Genomic DNA, 6,473 nt, shown 5'->3' with positions numbered 1-6,473 from the left:
TAGGATATAATATGCACTTGTATTGCCATTTGTACTTTTTTCCTATGTCCGGATGATTTTTGTTGCAATATGAGGTACCCTGTTGTTATGTTTTTTTAAAATTTATAAATAAAGATTTTTGACTTTTCTCATTCCTGGAGCTAACGTGTTATTTTTATACGTAGCTTTTTTGTGGTATATAGGAGCCATGTAGTATATAGCACAGCCACGTAGTATATAACAGCCCACGCAGTATATAGCACAGCCCACGCAGTATAAAACACAGCCCATGTAACACAGACAGCCACGTAGTATATAGCATAGCCACATATTATATAGCAGCCACTTAGTATATAGCAGCCACTTAGTGTTAGGGCTAGCGGAACGCACCAAATAATTAGATAGGGTAAGGTGCGTTCGCAGCCCGGGGTCCACCGTGCAGAGATGGAACCTGCTGCTAAGTAATGACGGACTATATGGCGGTACAATGTGGATACACACACGGATTAACTTCACCCTGTGCAAAGGAATCGAACCCTGTTGCGTCACAGGGCCACGGTACCACACCAAGAACGCAAGCAAGGAGTCTCAGAACTCAATGCCAAGACACAGGATTAGAGTTCGTCTAGATCTCTTGCGCTCGACACCGCAACTGGGGTGTCAGAGAAACTGCAAAAATAGCTTAAATGCACAAGAGTGCCACTCTGGCGGACACCACTAACCACCTAGACTTGGGATAGGAAAATGCTCTAATAGCGCACGGCGCCGCACTGGCGGTCACAGCAAATAGACGCTGTTTCGTGTGTTTATTGCTGATGGCTCAGCCGGGCGCTAGATAGCAGACATCCACCTAACATGAGCAGTCATAAAAAGGGAGAGGATGATTAATGAATCACTTTCACTCATCAACACACACATGATTTCAAGAGTACACAAGTGCATGGCCGAGCGGTCATGCGAACCTTTTATAGCGGCTGTGCTACAAGACCTTCCAGATGGACCAATAGGAGCCGCAACAGGACCTGAGCATGTGACCCCCAACCTCCAATGGGAGGTCGTCCCGTGGGCATGCTCAGTAAGTGAAAAGCAGGACTTAGTCCCAGAAAGACCTGCTCGCTGCTGAACATTGCTGGCTACAAGGACAGAGCCTTGAAGGGCAGTAGTAACCAGTCATCCAGTATCAGCCTGAGCTAGATGCTGGGACTGATGTTTCCGCTGAGCAGACTCCACTGCGGCTGGAGAAGAATGGGAGACCGCAGCGGAGATGGTTCGAGATTCCCCTGTGCAGAGGCGGGAACTCGACACCTAACATTACACCCCCTCCTAGGGCCCCCCTCCTTGGACCTTGCTACGCTCGAAGGCAGCAATGAGCTGTGGAGCTCGAATGTGCTCAGCAGGCTCCCAGGACCTGTCCTCTGGGCCATAACCCTTCCAATTCACCAAATAGAATTTTTTGCCATGTACCACCTTGCACCCCAAAATAGCGTTCACCTCGTTATCATCCGTAAACGAACCCGATGTCCCAGCAGATGACTCGGAAAACCAGGACATGTATACTGGCTTCAAGAGGGACACATGAAAGGTGTCGGTGATACCTAGGCATGGAGGAAGGGCCAGACGGTAGACCACAGGGTTAACCTGTTCGAGGACCTTGAAGGGACACAAGTAGCAAGGTGCAAACTTAGTGGACTCAACTTGCAGCCTGATGTTACGGGCAGAGAGCCACACTAAGTCGCCAGGAGCAAAGGTCAGAGCGGGGCACCGATGTGCATCGGCGGAGGTCCTCATTCTCTCCTTGGATGCTCGAATGGCATCCTGAGTGCGGTCCCAAATGTCCCGTGCCTTCACAGCCCAGTCTGCCACCCTGGAGTCGGCGGAAGACACGGGCATGGGCACAGGGACACGCGGATGCTGGCAGTAATTTAGGAGGAATGGAGTCTGACCGGTGGAGTCGGCTATGGCATTGTTAAGCGCAAACTCTGCCCACGGTAGCAAGGATGCCCAGTCATCCTGCCTGGCAGAAACAAAATGTTGTAAATATGTGACCAGGGTCTGGTTGGCCCTCTCAACCAGCCCATTCATCTCGGGATGATATGCCGAGGAGAGATTCAACTCAATACTGAGTAAACCACAAAGCTCTCTCCAGAATGGAGGCGCAAACTGGGGACCCCGTCACTGACAATTTTGTCCGGCATACCATGTAGGCGAAAGATATGCTTGATGAACAACGCTGCCAGAGCCCGTGCAGAAGGTAGCCGTGGAAGAGGCACCAAGTGCACCATTTTAGAAAAATGGTCGGTGATCACCCAGATAATGGTGCAGCTACGAGACTTGGGTAAGCCCACCACAAAATCCATCCTGACCATCTCCCAGGGCCTATCTGCCACCGGCAGGGAGTGAAGCAACTTGGCTGGCCGTTGCCAAGGAGACTTGTTCTTGGCGGAAGAGACACACGCCCGAACATAGTCTGTGATGTTACGAGCCATATGCGGCCACCAGTATGTCCTCACCAGTAGCTCAGATGTCCTTTTGGACCCAAAATGTCCACCCACCCTGGACGAGTGAGCCCAAGAGAGAACCTCTGCACGCAGGCTGCATGGTACAAAAGTCTTGCCTGGAGGCACAGACTCTAGCAAAACTGGGGCCACAGTTCTCAGGCTCTCGGTGGGGACAATAAGCCGAGGCTCCTCTTCCTCCTCCTCAGATGATACAACGGAGTGAGAGAGAGCGTCGGCACGAATGTTCTTCTCCCCAGAAAGAAAATGGAGGGTGAAATGAAACCGGGAGAAGAACAAGGACCATCTGGCCTGATGAGAATTTAATCGCTGGGCTGTCTGCAAGTGCACCAAATTCTTGTGGTCTGTGAAGACTTGGAAGGGAAAATGAGCCCCCTCCAAGAGATGTCTCCACTCTGAGAAGGCCAACTTCATGGCTAGCAACTCCCTGTCCCCGATGGAATAATTCCTCTCCGCTGGTGAGAAGGTCTTAGAAAAGAAGAAGCAAGGATGTTTCCGACCTTGAGCATCCTTTTGGAAAAGGACTGCTCCAGCACCAATGGATGAGGCATCCACCTCCATTATAAATGGCTTATCTACATCAGGGCGATGTAGGATGGGAGCGCTAGTGAAGTGTGACTTAGTGGAGTGAAAGGCCTTGGAGACCTCCTCAGACCACAATTTGGGATTTGCTCCCTTCTTGGTGAGGGCAACCAAGGGAGCTACCAAAGTTGAGAAGCATGGAATGAACTGGTGAATGTAATGCTATGAGTAAAGAGACATTAACACTGCGGTGAAGTCTCTCACAGGGACCTGTCAGAGGTGGGCTGGCGTGTTTTGTGACTTTAATCCAGAGGAAATGTGCCCAGCTGCGATCCAGAGGATATTGTGTCCTGTGTTTTTTTAGTTGACCATTAAAGAGACATTTTGCTTTGACGTTTGCTGGGTCACTGCCTCATCACTGCACAGGGTGCTACTGCTGCACTACAGTATATATCCTTCAGACAAATTCCTTTACGTATCAGAGAATTCTCTTATTCAAAAGATCAGTACTCAGATTATTATTTTATTAATGATAGTATGACTTTCTATTTTAATAACAAAATAGAGATCCCTACTGCAGTTGGGAGCCCCATCCAAGTGGCCTTAAAGATGGTCATATGGAACATGTTTTTTGGAAATGTTGTGTATAAATTAAGCAGTGTTTGAATACATTAATTTATTTACTAGTTGGCCATGTGCAAAATTTTTGCACTTTGGTTGTCGGGTGCACAGTCAATTTCAGGAAAATCAAGCTGGTCAAATGTTAATGTATTTTATGAGATGATGAACGCAGAGAGGTATTTATATATATAGATTGGTAATGTAATAAATTGGTTTGATAAGTAGAGGCTAAAAAATGTCTTGAAGTTGTGGTGCCACCATTGTTTTTTTCTGCAGGTTTCTGAAAATGAATGTTTAAGCTGTATTTATTGATCAAATCGTGAATGTGTGGTTTGTTTGTATCTTTTCTTGCTGAAAGGGGCAAGTTTACCTTTCAAATGGTGTATTATTTGTGTGTGTGGGGCGAAGTAATCACCAAAAAAGCAGTGCATGTTTACAAATGTGTTTGCATATTTGAATTTGCCTGAAATAGGCTGGGCAAGCAGTTCGGCAAGCTGTAAAAAGGCAAATGCCACCTGCAGGTAATTTGACCTTTGAAATGGTGTATCATTTGTGTGTGTTGGTGGAGTATAAATGAAGCAAGTGTGCAATTGAATAGGCAGTGCATGTTTACAAATGTGTTTGCATATGTGACTCACCTGCAGTGAAGTGTGCAATCCTCCATTGTGCCTAAAATCGGCTGGGCAAGGAGTTCGGCAAGCTGGAAAGCCCCCAAGGCAAATGTTAGGATTTGTGGTAGTGTGCTTTGGAATAGTGTGGTGCCACCTGCAGGTCATTTTTCCTTACTGCAGGTTTATGAAAATTAATATTTAAACTGTATTTTGTGATCACATCGTGGATGTGTGGTTTATGTGGCTATTTTCTTGCTGAAGGGGGCAAGTTTACCTTTCAAATAGTGTATCATTTGCGTGTGTGGGTGCAGTATGAACGGAGATACAAAGAAATCACCAAAAAAGAGTGTTTAGAAATAATATATAAGGATAACGTACAAATGATTTTATTGCTAAAATTCAACATTTTCTTAAAAAATTGCTATCTGTAACTTTAGTCTTTACGAAAAGGCAACAGTAAAATCTTGACAATGTTGAAGACTTAGGCTTCTTTCACACTAGCGTCGGAATCTCCCCGATGCTAGCGTTTAGCGCATTGCACAATGGAGGCAGCAGATGCATTTCTCCGGCGCATCCGCTGCCCCATTGTAAGGTGCGGAGAGGTGGGGGCGGAGTTCCGGCCGCGCATGCGCGGTCGGAAAAAGCGGACCGTCAAGAGCAAAAAACGTTACATGTAGCGTTTTTTGCTCCCGACGGTCCGCAGAAGCACGACGCATCCGTCGCGTGTGGCAATCCATCGCAAATGCGTCGTCAATACAAGTCTATGGGGAAAAAATGCATCCGGAAAAGAACTTTTGCAGGATGTGTTTTTTCTGCAAAACGACGCATTGTGACGGATTGCAGAAAACGCTAGTGTGAAAGTAGCCATAGCCTGAATATTTCCAAGTGTATCCTATGTTTGGGAATTAAGGTCAAGAGATTGGCATCAAGTATTTATATTATCGAAGACATATAACAGATGTAACTGCTAATACAGTAACATAGTAACATAGTAACATAGTTAGTAAGGCCGAAAAAAGACATTTGTCCATCCAGTTCAGCCTATATTCCATCATAATAAATCCCCAGATCTACGTCCTTCTACAGAACCTAATAATTGTATGATACAATATTGTTCTGCTCCAGGAAGACATCCAGGCCTCTCTTGAACCCCTCGACTGAGTTCGCCATCACCACCTCCTCAGGCAAGCAATTCCAGATTCTCACTGCCCTAACAGTAAAGAATCCTCTTCTATGTTGGTGGAAAAACCTTCTCTCCTCCAGACGCAAAGAATGCCCCCTTGTGCCCGTCACCTTCCTTGGTATAAACAGATCCTCAGCGAGATATTTGTATTGTCTCCTTATATACTTATACATGGTTATTAGATCGCCCCTCAGTCGTCTTTTTTCTAGACTAAATAATCCTAATTTCGCTAATCTATCTGGGTATTGTAGTTCTCCCATCCCCTTTAGTAATCCTATGATCAATTACATTTATATCCACAAGTTTGAATACACTTTAGGCTGCATTCACACATCTGTTGTCCATTTTTTTTCTTGGACAGCACATGGACCCATAGAGTACTATTGATCCCATACATACACACCAGTTTTTAAAAAAACAATTCTTGTCTTCGGTCTATGAGACTTAGGGAATATCATACTCTCATCCTTTTTGTGCATCAGACTTAGCTGTTAAAGTCTATGGAGATCCACGTCAAATAAATGGAAGACAAACTGTATACTTCTGTGCTCCATCCATGATTTTTAAATAATCCGTTGTCAATGGAAAAAAAAATCAGTCAGTGAAAAAAAGGATGAGGAAAAAAAAGCAGAATCAACAAGGATGACACCTGAGAAAGAAATTGGTCCATTTCTCTCGAATGGTAACTCATATAGATATGGAGTTCCGTCAGATGCTTTATCATGGAGATCTCCTCCTATAGTAATAAGGACACTAACCTTAAATCAGTCCTGAGACTTGTCCTCCTGTCAATTTGGTAAACATTCTATTCTGTTTCAGATCTTCAGTTTGTGCTAATGAATCCTCTGATCCAAATAGTTTTGTTTCAAGGTAGCAGTAGAAAAACATTTTACAATGAAGGTTTCTGCCTGGGTCAACTTTTAGTAATACAGTATTGCAAATAATTGTATTAACTGTGGTTTTCTACCCTATACCAATTACTATATTTACAAGCAGGTCCAACTAATAGGTGAGAGCAGACCTGGGAACGCAAACTATTAT

The sequence above is a fragment of the Ranitomeya imitator genome, unplaced genomic scaffold (genome assembly GCF_032444005.1).
Source record: "Ranitomeya imitator isolate aRanImi1 unplaced genomic scaffold, aRanImi1.pri SCAFFOLD_26, whole genome shotgun sequence".
In the NCBI taxonomy this organism is placed as follows: Eukaryota; Metazoa; Chordata; class Amphibia; order Anura; family Dendrobatidae; genus Ranitomeya; species Ranitomeya imitator.
This window is presented reverse-complemented; position numbering follows the sequence as displayed.